Raw genomic sequence first — 18626 nt, 5'->3', positions numbered from 1 at the left:
AGGAAGCTCTTCGAATCTCAACGTCGCGAGTGTGAAGAGGTCAGGCGCAGGCAGCGGAAGGAGCGTGTGATAAATCAGTGCCACCCACCCCTTCCTCCGACGAACATGTGTCCCACTTGTGACAGAGTCTGTGGCTCTCGTGTTGGACGGTTCAACCACCAAAGAACTAATTTTAGGAGTGGAAGCAAGTCTGCCTCGATTCCGAGGGACTGCCTATGAAAAAAGAGGGATTGGCGGGACAACAACAACAACTTGTGTTTATATAGCGCCTTTAACGCAGTAAAAGGTCCCCAGGCGCTTCACAGGAGGGTCACAGGGTTGTTTTGTCTATTCCAGGGCAGATCTGCAATTGTCACCGAACTAATCTGCCTCCCACAATATCTGCAGAATCCCGGGAATACCCGCAACCTCCCCGAGAATGGTCTTCATCATCATCATTGGCGGTCCCTTGAACCAGGATGACTTGCTTCCACATGGGTTCGCAGATGTTTCAATGAAGGAGCCAATATTCCAGTCCTGAACTCCAATTGAAGGATGGAAGATGCCTGTGCCTGGATTGTTTTAATGTGTGGTGACCGTCTCACACCAGCCACCACACGGGATCGACAGAGCTTGGCCTTTATCCAGCGGCAAGGGTTAATCAGGACGTCAGGAGACCTGCTCTGCTGCAAGGACCTAGTGCACACACATATCGTAGTGTGGGCAGGCCCATGATGTCCCTGGGCTCTCGGCTCTTCTGGGCCCCGTACCCTCATTCTCCGCACCTCCGCCACGATCTCTCACCGTTCCTCCGCCACGATCTCTCACCGTTCCACCGCCACGATCTCTCATCGTTCCTGCGCCACGATCTCTCACCGCACCTCCGTCACGATCTGTCACCGTTCCTCCGCCACAAAAACATTCGCCACACCTCTGCCACGATCTCTCACCGTTCATCCGCCCCGACCTTCCCGCTCCTCCGCTGTACCTGGACCCCGCCGATGTTCCTGCCCACGCTCCAAACTGCGACCTGGGTTTTGATGATGTCATCCAGTCGCCCACCTCGAAGCCGTCGCACACTTGTAGCAGCTCACTCTGGAAGCTGCAGTGGTATGCTCTTTTATCCTCCCGACCCGCCGTGGGTTTTTTTTTCTTCAAAAATATATTTTATTCATATCAAATTTTCACAATACATTGGAAAATAGTTCAGTACCTTGTGGTCAGCAATTCCATACAATTCGTTTGGATGCTGACAACAGTTCCATACGATGCACCAACGTGCATTTCATTTCAAGGTACAGTTTAGTACAATCCGTAAATCACGTTACATGTAGTACTGTGCAAATAAGGGTATTACATGGAGCAGATAATAACAGGTTTACATTACATTCCAGGATACATTTCAATACCGATCACGAATCACGTTACATGTAGCACTATGCAGATGAAAGCAGTACATAGAACGGATGAGAATATGTCCTCTCACAGGTCAGGGTGACCCGCGATGTCCCAGGACCCACGCTGCTCTTTTATCCTCCCGACCTGAGGTGGTGTCCTCTCACAGGTCAGGGTGGCCCACGATGAATGAATGCCCCGGGAATATGTTGCCCTGATGTTGACGCTCAGATTGTAATTATTTCTGTGGTGCCCATCTTTAATATTCTCCTGAAAGTCCCACTGCAATCCAGTTCCAGTTCCAGTTGAGGGTGTAAAAGAAAAGATAGCCATCCGTGGCTGACTAAAGAAATAAAGGATGGTATCCACTTAAAAACAAGGGCATACAAAGTGGCGAAAACTCGTGGGAGGACAGAAGATTGGGAAGCTTTTAAAAGCCAGCAAAGAATAACTAAAAAATTAGTAAGAAAGGGAAGATAGACTGTGAAAGTAAACTAGCACAAAATATAAAAACAGATAGCAAGAGTTTCTATAGGTATATAAAAAGGAAAAGAGCGGCTAAAGTAAATGTTGATCCCTCAGAGGATGAGAACGGGAATTAGTGATGGGGAACATGGAGATGGCAGAAACTGAATAAATATTTTGTATCAGTCTTTATGGTAGAGGACACTAACAATATTCCAACAGTGGATAGTCAAGGGGCTATAGCGGGGGAGGAACTTATCACAATCACTAAGCAGTAAGATAATGGATCTGATGACTTGAATCCTAGGGTCTTAAGAGAAGTAATGGCAGGGATAGTGGATGCATTGGTTCTAATTTACCAAAATTCCTTGGATTCTGGGAGGTCCCAGCAGATTGGAAAACGGCAAATGTAACACCACTATTTAAAAAAGGAGGCAGACAAAAAGCAGGAAACTAGACCAGTTAGCCTAACATCTGCGGTTGGGAAAATGTTGGAGTCCATTATTAAAGAAGCAGTAGCAGGACATTTGGAAAAGCATAATTCGGACAGGCAGAGTCAGCACGGAATAATGAAGGGGAAGTCATGTTTGACAAATTGCTGGAATTCTTTGAGGATGTAACGAACAGGGTGGATAAAGGGGAACCAGTGGATTTGGTGTATTTGGACTTCCAGAAGGCATTTGACAAGGTGCCACATAAAAGGTTACTGCGCAAGAGAAAAGTTCACGGGGTTTGGGGTAATATATTAGCATGGATAGAGGATTGGCTAACAGAAAACAGAGAGTCGGGATAAATGGTTCATTCTCGGGTTGGCAATCAGTAACTAGTGGGGTGCCGCTGGGACCCCAACTATTTACAATCTATATTAACAACTTGGAAGAAAGGACCGAGTGTAACGTAACCAAGTTTGCTGACAATGCAAAGATGTGATAAAAAGCAATGTGTGAGGAGGACACAAAAAACCTGTAAAACAATAGACAGGCTAAGTGAGAGGGCAAAAATTTGGCAGATGGAGTATAATGTTGGAAAGTGAGGGTCATGCACTTTGGCAAAACAAATCAAAGAGTAAGTTATTATTTAAATGGAGAAAAATTGCAAAGTGCTGCAGTGCAGCGGGACCTGGGTTATTTGTGCATGAAACACAAAAGGTTAATATTCAGGTACAGCAAGTGATCAGGAAGGCCAATGGTATCTTGGCTTTTATTGCAAAGGGGATGGAGTATAAAAACAGGGAAGTCTTGCTTGTTGTACAGGGTATTGGTGAGGCCACACCTGGAATACTGCCTTGGTTTCCATATTTACGAAAGGATGTACTTGCTTTGGAGGCAGTTCAGAGAAGGTTCCCTAGGTTGATTCCAGAGATGAGAGGGTTGACTTACGAGGAAAGGTTGAGGAGAATGGGCCTATACTCATTGCAATTCAGAAGAATGAAAGGTGATCTTATCGAAACATATAAGATTATGAGGGGGCTTGACAAGGTGGATGCAGAGAGGATGTTTCTACTGATAGGGGAGACTAGAACTTGGGAGCATAATCTTAGAATAAGGGGCCGCCCATTTAAAACTGAGATGAGGAGAAATTTCTTCTCAGGGTTGTAAATCTGTGGAATTCGCTGCCTCAGAGAACTGTGGAAGCTGGGATATTGAATAAATTTAAGTCAGAGGTAGACAGTTTCTTAACCGATAAGGGATTAAGGGGTTATGGGGAGTGGGCAGGAAAGTGGACCTGAGTCTATAATCAGATCGGCCATGATTGTATTAAATGGCGGAGCAGGCTCCAGAGGCCATTTGGCCCACTCCTGCTCCTATTTCTTGTGTTCTTATGTAAAAGGCCGATGATAATCAGCCCTTGATGAATCGACTGACTCTGGCAGATAGGGACGTGATCTTTGGGTTTGAGCTTCCTGTGTGCTAATCTTCTCCTTCTAATATTCTTTAAAAAGAGTTTACAAAAGTCATCACTGTAAGTACAGGATAGAACTTCAGAACATTCTCTCCTTGTTCCTGTCCTATGGGCCATGCAGCGCCGATACACCTGGGTAATCTGGGTCTGTCACTGATGCGAAAACCCGCAGCTCCCGCCCCTCTGGACACACACGTGACAAGCAATGGGCCAATGGTTTTCCTGGTGCCCTCCCCTCCCCGCCCCTGGTGCCAGGCTCGGTACTTGGCCATCCTGTGGGTAGGTGCCAGGCTCAATACACGGCCATCCTGTGGGGTTTGTGCCCTGCCCTGGTGCCAGGCTAGACACACGGCCATCCTGTGGGGTCGGTGCCTCCCCTGGTGCCAGGCTCGGTGTGCACCATCCTGTGGGGTCAGTGCCCTCCCCTGCTGCCAGGCTAGATACACGGCCATCCTGTGGGGTCGGTGCCCTCCCCTGGTGCCAGGCTCAGTATACGCCCATCCTGTGGGGTCGGTGCCCTCCCCTGGTGCCAGGCTCAGTATACGCCCATCCTGTGGGGTCGGTGACCTCCCCTGGTGCCAGGCTCAGTATACCCATCCTGTGGGCTCAGTGCCCTTCCCGCCAGGCTACATGACGTCACAGAGACTGCATTGCCAGGTTACTGATGTCACACAGCTCGCGTTGCTGGGGATTTGACGTCACACACTCATTCTTGCCGGGTTGTTGACGTCACTGGCGCTGAGCGAGCGGCGGCGCGAGTTCGAATCGCAGCCGCGTGACCCGGAGCGAGCCCGCCTCGGACTGTGGGAGCGGGCGGGGTAAGTGGCAGATACAGGGTCGCGATTTGTGGGCGGCCTGTCAATCAGGTCAATCAGCCAATTGCAGGGGTGGACAACGCCTCCCTGAGCACGCTGAGAGGCGGCACTGCGCATGTCCAGGATCCCCAGAAGTTGGCCGTTGGTGAAGGTAAACAAGATGGCGGAAAGTGAGCGGAGCTGAGAAGCATCGGGGGGAGAGGGAGAGGGGGCAGAGGAGAGAGGGGGCCGAGGGAGAGTGTCCCCGGGGGGGAGAGAGGGGGCCGAGGGAGAGTTTCCCCGGGGGGGAGAGAGGGGGCCGAGGGAGAGTGTCCCCGGGGGGGGGAGAGAGGGGGCCGAGGGAGAGTCTTCCCGGGGGGGAGAGAGGGGCCGAGGGAGAGTGTCCCGGGGGGAGAGGAGGGAGAGTGTCCCCGGGGGGGGGGGAGAGAGGGGGCCGAGGGAGAGTGTCCCTGGGGGGAGGAAGAGAGAGGGGGCCGAGGGAGAGTCACCCCGGGGGGAGAGAGGGGCCGAGGGAGAGTGTCCCGGGGGGAGAGGAGGGAGAGTGTCCCCGGGGGGAGGAAGAGAGAGGGGGCCGAGGGAGAGTGTCCCCGGGGGGAGGAAGAGAGAGGGGGCCGAGGGAGAGTCACCCCGGGGGGGAGAGAGGGGCCGAGGGAGAGTGTCCCGGGGGGAGAGGAGGGAGAGTGTCCCCGGGGGGGGGGGAGAGAGGGGGCCGAGGGAGAGTGTCCCTGGGGGGGGAGAGAGGGGGCCGAGGGAGCGTGTCCCGGTAGGGGAGGTGAGACATGGAATGGGGGTGAGGGCGAGAGAGACACGGACACGCGCACACAGACTTGACACAGGCACATCCCCAGAATGACTGGAGAGGGAGGAGATAGACGGGGAGGGTGGGGGGGGTTCGACAGACGAGGGGGAGAGAATGGGGGGTCTTGGGAAACTGTCCCCCTCCCCTCGGCTCCTCGTCCCCTCGGCTCCTCGTCCCCTCGGCTCCTCGTCCCCATCCCCGGGGCCCAGTGAGATCAGACAGTGTGTAACCCGGGGGCCCAGTGAGATCAGACAGTGTGTAACCGGGGGGCCCAGTGAGATCAGACGGTGTGTAGCCGGGGGGCCCAGTGAGATCAGACAGCGTGTAACCCGGAGGCCCAGTGAGATCAGACTGCGTGCAACCCGAGGAGATTTCTGGTGATTTTCTGTAAGTCCAGACGGGCAGGAGAGATCTGAGGAAAAGGATAAAATCAAACAGAAATACTGGACATATACTGTTCTGAAACGTTGGAAAAACACTTTATATTACATTCCACTTCACAACATTTATCTTCTAATTTTCTGCCCTGTGATAATTAGATCCCGGTGAATGGTGGAGTGATTGAGAAAGTTCCACAGCTGGAAGGAAACAGAGATTGTGGACTGAGGAACAACAGCAGGTGAACCAGCACAGGATTGTGAGAGCACCAATCAGTGAGCCCCTTCCGATTGAAAGTGCTTCAATAGATCGACAGGGGAGAAAGGTAAGAGAAAGTGCCATTTACTCAGATACACACCGGTCCTGCAGACAGTACACACAGGCTACAAGGTAAGACAGGAAATGAGACAGGGAGAGACTAACCACCGAGTACAATTATCCAGCATAAGGGCCGTGCAATGGGATGTGAAGTGAGATCAGTTTCTGTCTTTAAACACAGTCACAGTGAATCTTGTGTGTGTTTCAGAGTAAAGGGCTTTGATCTAAGAGGTGACTCCAGTTTGAGGCAGAGCCCAGCAGATGGACCGGTCTCTGTACATTAGGTGCGGCTGAACTCTCACCGACACCATCAGATCTCAATGTTCAAATATTTCCCATCTGGTGAGAAAGCCAATGGAAAGATTGAACCGGAAGCACATCGTCAATTCACTGATCACGGTGCACAGACCCATCTGAAAGACCAGCACAGCCTCTCGCCCACAGAATCAATTATTCATTCATGGACATTTAGAATTATAAGAAAATATATTGATTACTAATATTGAAGCATTGATCACGAGAGATATGTAGTATTCTAATATACTGAAACACAGATATGGAGAGTTGCAATTTATTGATTGGCGTCGTACTTGACCCCGAGATGAGCTTCCGAACCCATATTCCCTCAATCACCAAGTCCGCTTACTTCCACCTCCATAACATCGCCGGTCTCTGCCCCTTCCTCAGCTCATCTGCTCAAACCCTCATTCATGCCTCTGATCGGTCTAATACCTCGCACTCACCGTAAACATAAGCTTAAACTTAGGGGGCATAGTTTTAAGGTGGTTGGTGGAAGGTTTAGAGGGGATTTGAGGGGGAGGTTTCTTTATGCAGAGGGTTTTGGGGATCTGGAACTCACTGCCTGGAAGAGTAGTGGATATAGAAACCCTCACTACTTTTAAGAGATGGTTGGATGGGCACTTAAAGTGCCGTAACCTGCAGGGTACGGACCTAGAGCTGGTAATTGGGATTAGACGAGATCACCTTTTGTTGGCCGGCGCAGATATAATGGTAAGTGTTGTAGGGAATCGAATACAGCCAGGGTGATCTGGACTAGTTTCGATCGCCTGGATGGGTAGGAGAAAAATGTTCCCACATTTTCTTTCCCTAAATTGGCCTGGGCTTTTACCTGTTTTTTGCCTCTCCCAGGACATCACATGGTTCTGGTTGGGGTGGAGTGTAGAATGTTTCGGTGCAAGGGGTGATGCAGTTGTGTGAGTTGGACTGGGTGCTATTTACCTTTCCGCAATTGTTCATTGTTCATAGGTTTATATGTAATCTTCAGGGCTGCTGACCGAGGGCCGTGCGGCTCTTTGTCGGCCGGCGCGGACACAATGGTCTGAAATGGCCTCCTTCTGCGTTGTAAGTTTCTATGTTTCTTCAACACTCCTGCCCGTATCCTTACTCAAGGACACAAGAAGTAGCAGCAGGAGTTGGCCATACGGCCCCTCCCATCTACTCCGCCATTCAGTAAGATCTCTATTCGATAGAGAATTTTAAAGATTCACAACTCTGAGTGAAGAAATAGCTCCTCCACATAGTCTTAAATTACGGATCTCTTATCCTAATACTAGGACCCCTAACTCTAGACTATCCAGCCCTTGTCAATTCCTCTCAGAATTTTATATGTTTCAATGATATCACCTTCCGTTCTTCTAAACTCCAGAAAATATAGGCCTATTCTACTCAATCTGTCCTCAGCCCTCTCATCCCAACTTGTACCAATTTCCATTCACCCATCACCCCTGTGCTCGCTGAACTACATTGGCTCCTGGTCCATCAGTGCCTCGCTTTCAAAATTCTCATTCTTCTTTTGAAATCCATCCAGGACCTTGCCCCTCCCTATTGCTGTAACCTCCTCCAGCGCGACAACCCTCAGATCTTTGCATTCCTCCAATTCTGGCCTCTTGAGCAGCCCCAATTTTCAGCAATATTGGTGGCTGTACCTTCAGCTGTCGAGGCCATAAGCTCTGGAATTCCTCCCTAAACCTCTCCACCTTTAAAATGCTCCTTAATACCTACCATTTTGAACAAGCTTTCAGTCACCTGTGCTAATATTTCCTTACGTGACTGGGTGTCAAAGTTTGTTTGCTAACAGTCCTGTGAAGTGCCTTGGGACATTTTACTACGTTTAAGGCGTGATAAAAATGCCATTTGTTGCTGATAACTGAAGATATTTTGAATCGTAATATAACGAAACTACAGGCATGGGGAATTGCAATAGATTGATAACTGCAGAGGAAGAGGATTGTTATGTATTGCTCATAGTGTGAATTCTTTTAATGTGAGGTGGCCCTTGCACATTCGCTACCACATGGGCTTGGCAGAGCAAGGTCTTGGTCCAATGGCAAGGGAATCCAAGATGACTGGAGACCAGGCTCTGCTGCATGTTTCCTCTGGCACTGATTCTCACTGGGATACAGTTTCCTCTGGCACTGACTCTCACTGGGATACAGTTTCCTGTAGCACTGACTCTCACTGGGGTACAGTTTCCTCTGGCACTGACTCTCAATGGGGTACAGTTTCCTCTGGCAGACTCTCTCTCTCGGGTACAGTTTCCTCTGGCACTGACTCTCTCTCTGGGGTACAGTTTCTTCTGGCACTGACTCACTGGGGTACAGTTTCCTTTGACACAGATTTACTGTGTACCTAATTCGTGCTGTCCCTGCCCTGGGAGAGCTTCATGGGACAGTTTAGAAGGAGCTTTAACCTGAAACTGATCAGGAGCTGCGGGTGGAAAGTTTTCAGTGCAGTAGCAGATTGTACTGCTGCTGAATTTTAATTGATAAGCTGCCAGCAGTGCGGTTGGGACGGACACTGAAGTGTGCCCTGCGGCAGTGTAGAGGAAACTTTACTCTGTATCTAACCCATACGCCACCTAGTCTCTGGGAATTTAGTGTGAATTTGAAAGCAATTGCTCGGGTAGATAGAGAGAAATTTATTCTGCTGCTTGGGGTGTCTAGGACGAGAGGACATAACCTTAAAATCCGAGCCAGGCCATTCAGGAGAGATGTTAGGATACACTTCTTCACTCAATGGATGGTTGAAGTGTGGAACATCCCACAATAAGCAATCGATGCTTGCCCATTGAATAATTCTGGGCCGGTTGTGATGTCTGCCAAATGACCCGTTGCTTGTTCCCTTGGATTGGATCTTTATTTATTCCCTTTGTTTGTTTTCAGTTTCACTGCTGGACCCACCACTCAAAGCACTTTGTCTGATCTGCCCCTGGGAATGAGCAGACTCCTCCCTCCTCTCCCACACTGCACCGTCTCTCCTCCTCTTTCCCCCTTGGTTGTGTTCCACACTCTGGGCCTTGGGCCTTCCCCGGGGATTCTCAGTATGAACAGGGGGATGTGTGTTGAGACAGGATGTCCCAGCTCTCCACCTTTAAAGGAACATGGAGAGGGCCCACTGGGCTGAATGGCCCTGCTTTATGACATCACTGCAGTGCCTAGCAACCAACCTCCCTGAGCCCTGCTCATTATGGGCTGGCAGTGTCTGATGGGACAATGAAGAGGGAGAAAGACTTGAATTTATTTGGCGCCTTTCACCACCACCGGAGCCCTCAAAGCGCTTTACAGCCAATGAGGTACTTTTGGATTGTCGTCACTGTTGTAGTAAGGGAGAGTTACCCTGTATCTAACCTGTGCTGTACCTGCCCTGGGAGTGTTTGCTGGGACAATGTAGAGGGTGCTTTACTCTGTATCTAACCCGTGCTGTACCTGCCCTGGGATTGTTTGCTGGGACAGTGTAGAGGGAGGTTTACTCTGTATCTAACCTGTGCTGTACCTGCTCTGGGAGTGTTTGATGGGACAGTGCATACGGAGTTTTACTCTGCATCTAACCTGTGCTGTACCTGCCCTGAGAGTGTTGATGGGACAGTTTAGAGGGAGCTTTACTCTGTATCTAACCCGTGCTGTACATGTCCCGGGACTGTTTGATGGGATAGTATAGAGAGAGTTTTACTCTGTATCTAACCCTGTGCTGTACCTGCCCTGGGAGTTTTTGACGGGATAATGTAAAGGAAGCTTTGCGCTGAATCTAACCCATGTTGTACCTGATCTGGCAGAGTTTGACGGGACAGTTTAGAGGAAGCTTTTCTATCTATCTAACCCATACTGTAACTGCCTTGGGAGTATTTGATGGGACAGTGTGGTGGGAGCTTTTCTCTGAATCTAACCCATACTGTACCTGCCCTGGGAGTGTTTGATGGGATAATGTAGACGGAGATTTACTGTGTGCCAAACCTGTGGTAACCCAGCAAGTTGTGAAGAGGACGCCAATAATCTACAAAGGGATATAGATAGGCTAAGTGAGTGGGAAAAACTTTGGCAGATGGAGTATAATGTGGGAAAATGTGAGCTTATCCACTTTGGTCAGAGAAATAATAAAGAAAATTATTATTTAAATTGTGAGATTACAAAATGCGGTGGTACAGTGGGATCTGGGGGTCCTTATACATTAAACACAAAAATTTAGCATGCAGGTACTGCAATTAATCTGGAAGGCAAATGGAATGTTGGCCTTTATTGCATGGGGGATGGAGTATAAAAGTAGGGAAGTCCTGCTGCAACTGTTGGTAGGACCACACCTGGAGTACTACGTGCAGTTTTGGTCGTCTCATTTAAGGAAGGATATACTTGTACTGGAGGCAGTTCAGAGAAAGTTCCCGAGGTGGATAACTGAGATGAAGGGGTTTTCATAATGAGAAAGGTTGAGCAGATTGGGCCTGTACTCATTGGAGTTTAGAAGACTTAGAGGTGATCTTATTGAAACGTATAAGATTCTGAGGGGGCTTGACAGAGAGGATGTTTCCCCTCGTGGGGGAATCTAGAACTAGAGGGCATAGTTTCAGAATAAGGGGTCGCTCATTTAAAACTGAAATGAGGAGAAATTTCTTATCTGAGGGATGTGAATCTTTGGAATTCTCTACCTCAGAGAGCTGTGGGAGCTGGGTCATTGAATGTATTTAAGGTGGGGATAGACAGAATTTTGAACGATAAGTGGGTCAAGGATTATGGGGAGTGGGCAGTGAAGTGGAGTTGAGACCTGGATCCGCTCAGCCATGATCTTATTGAATGGCGGAGCAGGCTCGAAGGGATAAATGGTCTACTCCTGCTCCTATTTCTTATGTTCCATACCTGCCCTGGGTGTGTTTGATGGGACAGTGTAGGCGGAGGTTTACTCTGTATCTAATCCGTGCTGCACCTACCCTCGGAACGTTTCATTAGACAGTGTACATAAGAGCATAAGGAACAGGAGTAGGCCATACGGCCCCTCGATCCTGCTCCGCCATTCAATAAGATCATGGACTCAGCTCCACTTCCCCGCCCGCTCCCCATAACCCCTTATCCCTTTTCGTTTAAGAAACTGTCTATTTCTATCTTAAATTTATTCAATGTCCCTGCTTCTACAGCTTTCTGAGTCAGCAAATTCCACAGATTTAGAACCCTGTGAGAGAATAAATTTCTCCTCATCTCTGTTTTAAATGGGCGGCCCCTTATTCTAAAATCGTGCCCTCTAGTTCTTGTCTCCCTTATTAGTGGAAACATCCTCTCTGCATCCACCTTGTCGAGCCCCTTCATAATCTTACATGTTTCGATAAGATCGCCTCTTATTCTTCTGAACTCCAGTGAGTAGAGGCCCAACCTACTTAACCTTTCCTCATAAGTCAACCCTCTCATCCCCGGAATCAACCGAGTGAACCTTCTCTGAACTGCCTCCAAAACAACTATATCCTTTTGTAAATATGGAAACCAAAACTGCACACAGTATTCCAGGTGTGGCCTCACCAAAACCTTGTATAGCTGCAGCAAGACGTCCCTGCTTTTATACTCCAACCCCTTTGCAATAAAGGCCAAGATAGCCTTCCTGATCACTTGCTGTACCTGCATACTATCCTTTTGTGTTTCGTGCACAAGTACCCCCAGGTCCCGCTGTACTGTGGCGCTTTGCAATCTTTCTCCATTTAAATAATAACTTGCTCTTTGATTTTTTTCTGCCAAAGTGCATGACCTCACACTTTCCAACATTATACTCCAACTGCCAAATTTTTGCCAGTCACTGAGCCTCTCTATGTCCTTCTGCAGATTTTTTGTGTCCTGCTCACACATTGCTTTTCCACCCATCTTTATATTGTCAGCAAACTTGGCTACGTTGCACTCAGTCCCTTCTTCCAAGTCGTTAATATAGATTGTAAATAGTTGGGGACCCAGCACTGATCCCTGCGGCACCCCACTAGTTACTGGTTGCTAACCAGAGAATGAACCATTTATCCCGACTCTCTGTTCTCTATTAGTTAGCCAATCTTCTATCCATGCTAATATATTACCCCCAACTCCGTGAACTTTTATCTTGTGCAGCAACCTTTTATGTAGCATGTTGTCAAATGCCTGCTGGAAGTCCAAATACAGCTTATCCACTGGTTCCACTTTATCCACTCTGTTCGTTACATCCTCAAAGAACTCCAGCAAATTTGTCAAACATGACTTCCCCTTCATAAATCCATGCTGACTCTGCCTGATCGAATTTTGCTTATCCAAATGTCCTGCTATTGCTTCTTTAATAATGGACAAGGGCAACATTTTCCCAACCACAGATGTTAGGCTAACTGGTCTATAGTTTCCTGTTTTTTGTCTGCCTCCTTTTTTAAATGGGGGCGTTACATTTGCAGTTTTCCAATCTGCTGGGACCCCTCCAGAATCCAGGGAATTTTGGTAAATTACAACCAATGCATTTACAATCCCTGCCGCTACTTCTCTTAAGACCCTAGGATACAAGCCATCAGGTCCAGGGGATATATCTGCCTTTAGTCCCATTATCTTACTGAGTACCACCTCCTTCGTGATTGTGATTGTGTTAAGTTCTTCCCCTTCCTCCCCCATAGCCCCTTGACTATCCACTGTTGGAATATTATTGGTGTCCTCTAACCTAAAGACTGATACAAAATATTTGTTCAGAGTTTCTGCCATCTCCATGTTCCCCATTATTAATTTCCCGTTCTCGTCCTCTAAGGGACCAACATTTACTTTAGCCACTCTTTTCCTTTTTATATACCTATAGAAACTCTTGCTTTCTGTTTTTATATTTTGTGCTAATTTACTCTGTCTATCTTCCCTTCTTCATTTTTTTTCGTCGTTCTTTGCTGACTTTTAAAAGCTTCCTAGTCTTCTGTCCTTCCATTAGTTTTGGTCACTTTGTATGCCCTTGTTTTTAGTTGGATACCGTACTTTATTTCTTTAGTTAGCAATGGATGGCTATCTTTTCTCTTGCACCCTTTCCTCCTCACAGGAATGTATTTTTCTTGAGAGTTGTGAAATATCTCCTTAAATGTACACCACAGTTCATCAACCGTCCTACACATTAATCTATTTTCTCAGTCCACTTTACCCAACTCTGCCCTCATACCTTCATAGTCTCCTTTATTTAAGCTTAGTGCGCTGGTTAGAGATCCAACTTTCTCACCCTCCATCTGAATTTGAAATTCAATCATGTTATGATCACTCATTCCGAGGGGATCCTTTACTAGGAGATTGTTTATTAATCCTGTCTCATTACACAGGATCAGATCTAAGATAGCCTGCCTCCTGGTTGGTTCTGTTACATACTGCTCAAGGAACCTGTCCCTTATGCACTCCATGAACTCCTCCTCAAGGCTGCCCTGACCAATTTGATTTGTCCAATCAATATGGAGCTTAATATCACCTATGATTATTGCTGTTCCCTTTTTATAAGCCCCCACTATTTCCTGGTTTATGCTGCGACCAAAGAGTTGTTACTGTTCGGGGGCCTATAGACTATGCCCACCAGTGACTTTTTCCCCTTATTATTCCTTATCTCCACCCAAACTGTCTCAACACCCTTATCATTTGAGCCAATATCGTTTCTTACTATTGCAGTGATTCCATCCTTTATCCATAGAGCTACCCCACCTCCTTTTCCTTTCTGTCTGTCCTTCCGGATTGTCAAGTACCCCTGAATATTTAATTCCCAGTCCTGGTCACCTTGCAACCACATCTCTCTAATGGCTATCAGATCATACCCATTTGTCTCAATTTGTGCCGTCAACTTATCTATTTTGTTACAAATGCTACGTGCATTTCGACACAGTGCCTTTAAGTTTTTTTTTTACCTTTTTTTCTTGCTTGTATTCTCTCTCCTTCAAATTCACTTTCTGTATTTTTGCTTTCTAATTCCAGCTTTACTCCTCTCCCTATTGAATCTTTTTCAGGTTCCCATCCCCCTGCCAAGCTAGTTTAAACCCTTCCCAACAGCACTAGCAAACCTACCCGCAAGGATATTGGTCCTTGCTATGTTGAGGTGCAACCCGTCCGGCTTGTACAGGTCCCGCCTCCCCCAGAAGCAGTCCCAATGCCTCAGGAAGCTAAAGCCCTCCCGCCTACACCATCTCTCCAGCCATCTGTACTCACTAGCTCGTGGCACCGGGAGTAATCCAGAGATTACTACCTTTTGAGGTCCTGCTTTTTAATTTCTCTCCTAGCTCCCTAAACTCTGCCTGCAGGACCTCATCCCTCTTCCTACCCATATCATTGGTACCGATGTGAACCATAACCTCTGGCTGTTCAACTCCCCCCCCCAGAGTGTAGAGAGAGCTTTACTCTCCACATAACCCGTGCTGTACCTGTCTTGTGAGTGACTGATGGGACACTTCAGAGGGAGCTTTGCTCTGTAGCTAACCCATGCTCTACCTGCCCTGTGAGCTTTGATGGGTTGGTGTAGGGGAAGCTTTCCTCTATATCTAACCCATACTCGACCTGCCCTAGTTGTGTCTGATAGGACAGTGTAGAGGGAGGTTTACTCTGTATCTCATCCAAGCTGTACCTGTCCTGGGAGTGTTTGATGGGACAGTGTAGAGGGAGGTTGACTCTGTATCTAATCCATGCTGTAGCTGCCCTGGTAGTGTTTGATGGGACAGTGTAGAGGGAGGTTTACTCTGTCTAGTCCATGCTGTACCTGCCCTGCAAGTGTTTGATGGGACAGTGTAGACGGAGCTTTACTCTGTTTCTGACCCGTGCTGTACCTGCTCTGGGAGTTTTTGATGGGACAGTCTAGAGGGAGATTTCTTCTGTATCTAATTTTGCTATACCTGCCCTGCGAGTGTTTGATGCGGCAGTGTAGAGGGAGCTTTACTCTGTATCTAACCCGTGCTGTACCTGCTGTAGCAGTGTTTGAGGGGACAGTTAGAGGGAGCTTTAATCAGTACCTAACCCATGCTGTACCTGCCCTGAGAGTATTTGATGGGACAATGTAGAGGGAGCTTTACTTTGTATCTAACCCGTGTTGTACCTGCTCTGCGAGTATTTGATGGATAATGTAGATGGAGATTTACTCTGTATCTAACCTGTGCTAACTTAGCAAGTTGTGAGGAGGACGCAAAGGGATATAGAGAGGCTAAGTGAGTGGGCAAAACTTTGGCAGATGGAGTATAATGTGGGAAAATGTGTGGTTATCCACTTTGGTCGGAGAAATAAAACAGCAAATTATTATTTAAATGGGGAGAGATTACAAAATGCGATAGTAGAGTGATCTGGGGGTCCTTGTACATTAAACACACAAAGTTAGTGTGCAGTTACAGCAATTAATTAGGAACACAAATGGAATGTTGTCCTTTATTGCAAGGGGGATGGAATGTAAAAGTAAGAAAGTCCTTCTGCAACTGTACAGGACATTGGTGAGACTACACCTGGAGTACTGCGTACAGTTTGGTCTCCTTTTTTCAGGAGGTGTATACTTGCATTGGAAGCAGTTCAGAGAAGGTTCCCAAGGTTGATGACTGAGATGAAGGGGTTGTCATAAGAAGAAAGGTGAAGCAGGTGGGCCTATACTCTTTGGAGTTTAGAAGACTTGGAGGTGATCTTATTGAAACGTATAAGATTCTGAGGGGGCTTGACAGGGTTGATACAGAGAGGATGTTTCCCCTTGTGGAGGAATCTAGAACTAGGGAGCATAGTTTCAGAATAAGAGGTAGCTCATTTAAAACTGAAATGGAGGAATTTCTTATCTGAGGGACATGAATCTTTGGAATTCTCTACCTCAGAGAGCTGTGGAGGCTGGGTCATTAAATGTATTGAAGGTGGGGATAGACAGATTTTTGAATGATAAGGGAGTCCAGGGTTATGGAGAGCGGGCGAGGAAGTGGAGTTGAGGCCAGGATCAGATCAACCATGATCTTATTGAATGGCGGAGCAGGCTCGAGGGGCTGAATGGCCTGCTCCTGCACCTATTTTCTATGTTTCTAAATGGCCAACTCCTGCATCTATTTCTTATGTTCTATACCTACCCTTGGAGTGTTTGATAGGACAGTGTAGAAGGAGATTTACTCTGTATCTAACCAGTACTGTACTTGCCCTGGGAGTGTTTGATGGGACAGTGTACAGGGTGCTTTACTCTGTATCTAAGCCGTGCTGTACCTAACTGCAGAGTGCTTTAGGCAGACACTAGGTGCTCAGAATATCCTATTCCCCAGCAGTGACATCCATCACCTCGATGAGAACAACATTTAACCCAAAGATCAGAGAAACCCATCAGTTCCTCCACCGGACACAGATCCGGAGAGACAGTAAGTGTCCTGAACATTGTTGTACAGTGTGCTCGATAGTTCCTCCCCGGGTTTGAGCCTTTTGGTGATTATTTGAATTCGATGCTCTCGAGTAAGGAAGTGGCCCTAGAAATAGTGGATGTATTGGTGGTCATTTTCCAACATTCTATAGACTCTGAATCAGTTCCTATGGATTGGAGGGTAGCTAATGTATCCCCACTTTTTAGAAAAGGAGGGAGAGAGAAAACAGGGAATTATAGATTGGTTAACCTGACATTGGGAGTGGGGAACATGCTGGAATCAATTATTAAGATGAAATAACAGTACATTTGGAAAGCAGTGACACGATCGGTCCAAGTCAGCATGGATTTATGAAAGGGAAATCATACTTGACAAATCTAGAATTTTTTGAGGATGTAACTAATGGAGTGGACAAGGGAGAACCAGTGGATGTGGTGTATTTGGATTTTCTAAAGACTTTTGACAAGGTCCCACACAAGAGATTAGTGTGCGAAAGTAAAGCACATGGTATTGGGAGTAATGTATTGACGTGGATAGAGAACTGGTTGGTAGACAGGAAACAAAGTGTAGGAATAAACTGGTCCTTTTCAGAATGGCAGGTAGTGACTAGTGGGGTACCGCAAGGTTCAGTGCTGGGACCACTGCTATTTACAAGGTACATTAATGATTTAGGTGAAGGAATTGAATGTAATATCTCCAAGTTTGCAGATGACACTAAGATGGGTGGTAGTGTGAGCTGTGAAGAGGATGCTAAGAATCTGCAGGCTGACTTGGACAGGTTAGCTGAGTGGGCAAATGCATGGCAGATGCAGTATAATGTCGATAAATGTGAGATTATCCACTTTGGTGGCAAAAACAGGAAGGCAGAATATTATCCGAATGGTGACAGATTAGGAAAAGGGGAGGTGCAACGAGACCTGGGTGTCATGGTACATCAGTCATTGAAAGTTGGCATGCAGGTGCAGCAGGCGGTGAAGAAGGCAAATGGCATGTTGGCCTTCATGGCGAGAGGATTTGAATATAGGAACAGGGAGGTCTTACTGCAGTTTTACAGGGCCTTGGTGAGGCCACACCTTGAATATTGTGTGCAGTTTTGGTCTCCAAATCTGAGGAAGGGCCGCCTTGCTATTGAGGGAGTGCAGTGAAGGTTCACCAGACTGATTCCCAGAATAGCAGGACTGACACATGAAGAAAGACTGGAGTGACTAGACTTATATTCACTGGAATTTAGAAGAATGAGATGGGATCTCATAGAAACATATAAAATTCTGACGGGATTGGACAGGTTAGATGCAGGAAGAATGTTCCCGATGTTGGGGAAGTCCAGAATCAAGGGTCACAGTCAAAGGATAAGGGGTAAACCATTTAGGACTGAGATGAAGACAAACTTCTTCACTCAGAATTGTGAACCTGTGGAATTCTCGACCAAAGAAGGTTGTTGAGGCCAGTTTGTTAGATATATTCAAAAGGGAGTTGGATATGGCCCTTATGGCTATGGAGATCAAGAGGTATGGAGAGAAAGCAGGAATGGGGTACTAAAGTTGCATGTTCAGCCATGATCATATTAAATGGTGGTGCAGGCTCGAAGGGCCGAATAGCCGACTCCTGCACCTATTTTCTATGTTATTGACTCACTGACTGGTGGAAATAGTTTTTCTTCATTTACCTGATCAAACTTTAAGCACCTCCCTCAGATCTCCAATTAACCTTTTGTTCTAATGAAAAGAGCCCCAGTTTCTCCAATCTCCCCTGATAACTAAAGCTTCTCTTCCCTGGTATCATCTCCGTGAATCTCTCTGCACCCTCTCCATGGACTCGACATCCTTCCTGGTGTAATATCCCCAAAACCTGACATAATATTCGAACTGCAGCCTAACCAATGATTTGTGCAGGTTTACATGACCTCTGCCCTTTTGTACACCATGCCCCCCAATGCTTCTCCCAACCAAACCTTGGTCTACCTACTATCAAGCGCGCTACCCAGTGCCGAGCC

At 47.2% G+C, this 18626-nt stretch overlaps 1 protein-coding gene across 6 annotated transcripts in view; it reads left to right on the top strand.

Moving 5' to 3' along the window:
• Positions 1-18626, top strand: part of LOC139249438 (zinc finger protein 271-like) — a 210979-nt gene that overhangs the window by 86403 nt on the left and 105950 nt on the right. Inside the window, exons 1-2 of one of the 6 annotated variants that reach the window (XM_070872390.1) lie at positions 331-1089; positions 5895-6058. The exons of 1 other annotated variant lie outside the window; for it this stretch is intronic. The gene's annotated coding sequence lies outside the window, so the exon portion shown is untranslated. Of the gene's footprint in view, positions 1-330; positions 1090-4660; positions 4727-5316; positions 5743-5894; positions 6059-18626 lie in introns of those variants that run through there. 4 more of the 6 variants (XM_070872391.1, XM_070872389.1, XM_070872398.1 and 1 more) reach the window with 4 other exon arrangements.

This window comes from Pristiophorus japonicus, unplaced genomic scaffold, assembly GCF_044704955.1.
Source record: "Pristiophorus japonicus isolate sPriJap1 unplaced genomic scaffold, sPriJap1.hap1 HAP1_SCAFFOLD_313, whole genome shotgun sequence".
Taxonomy (NCBI): Eukaryota; Metazoa; Chordata; class Chondrichthyes; family Pristiophoridae; genus Pristiophorus; species Pristiophorus japonicus.
This window is presented reverse-complemented; position numbering and strand designations above follow the sequence as displayed.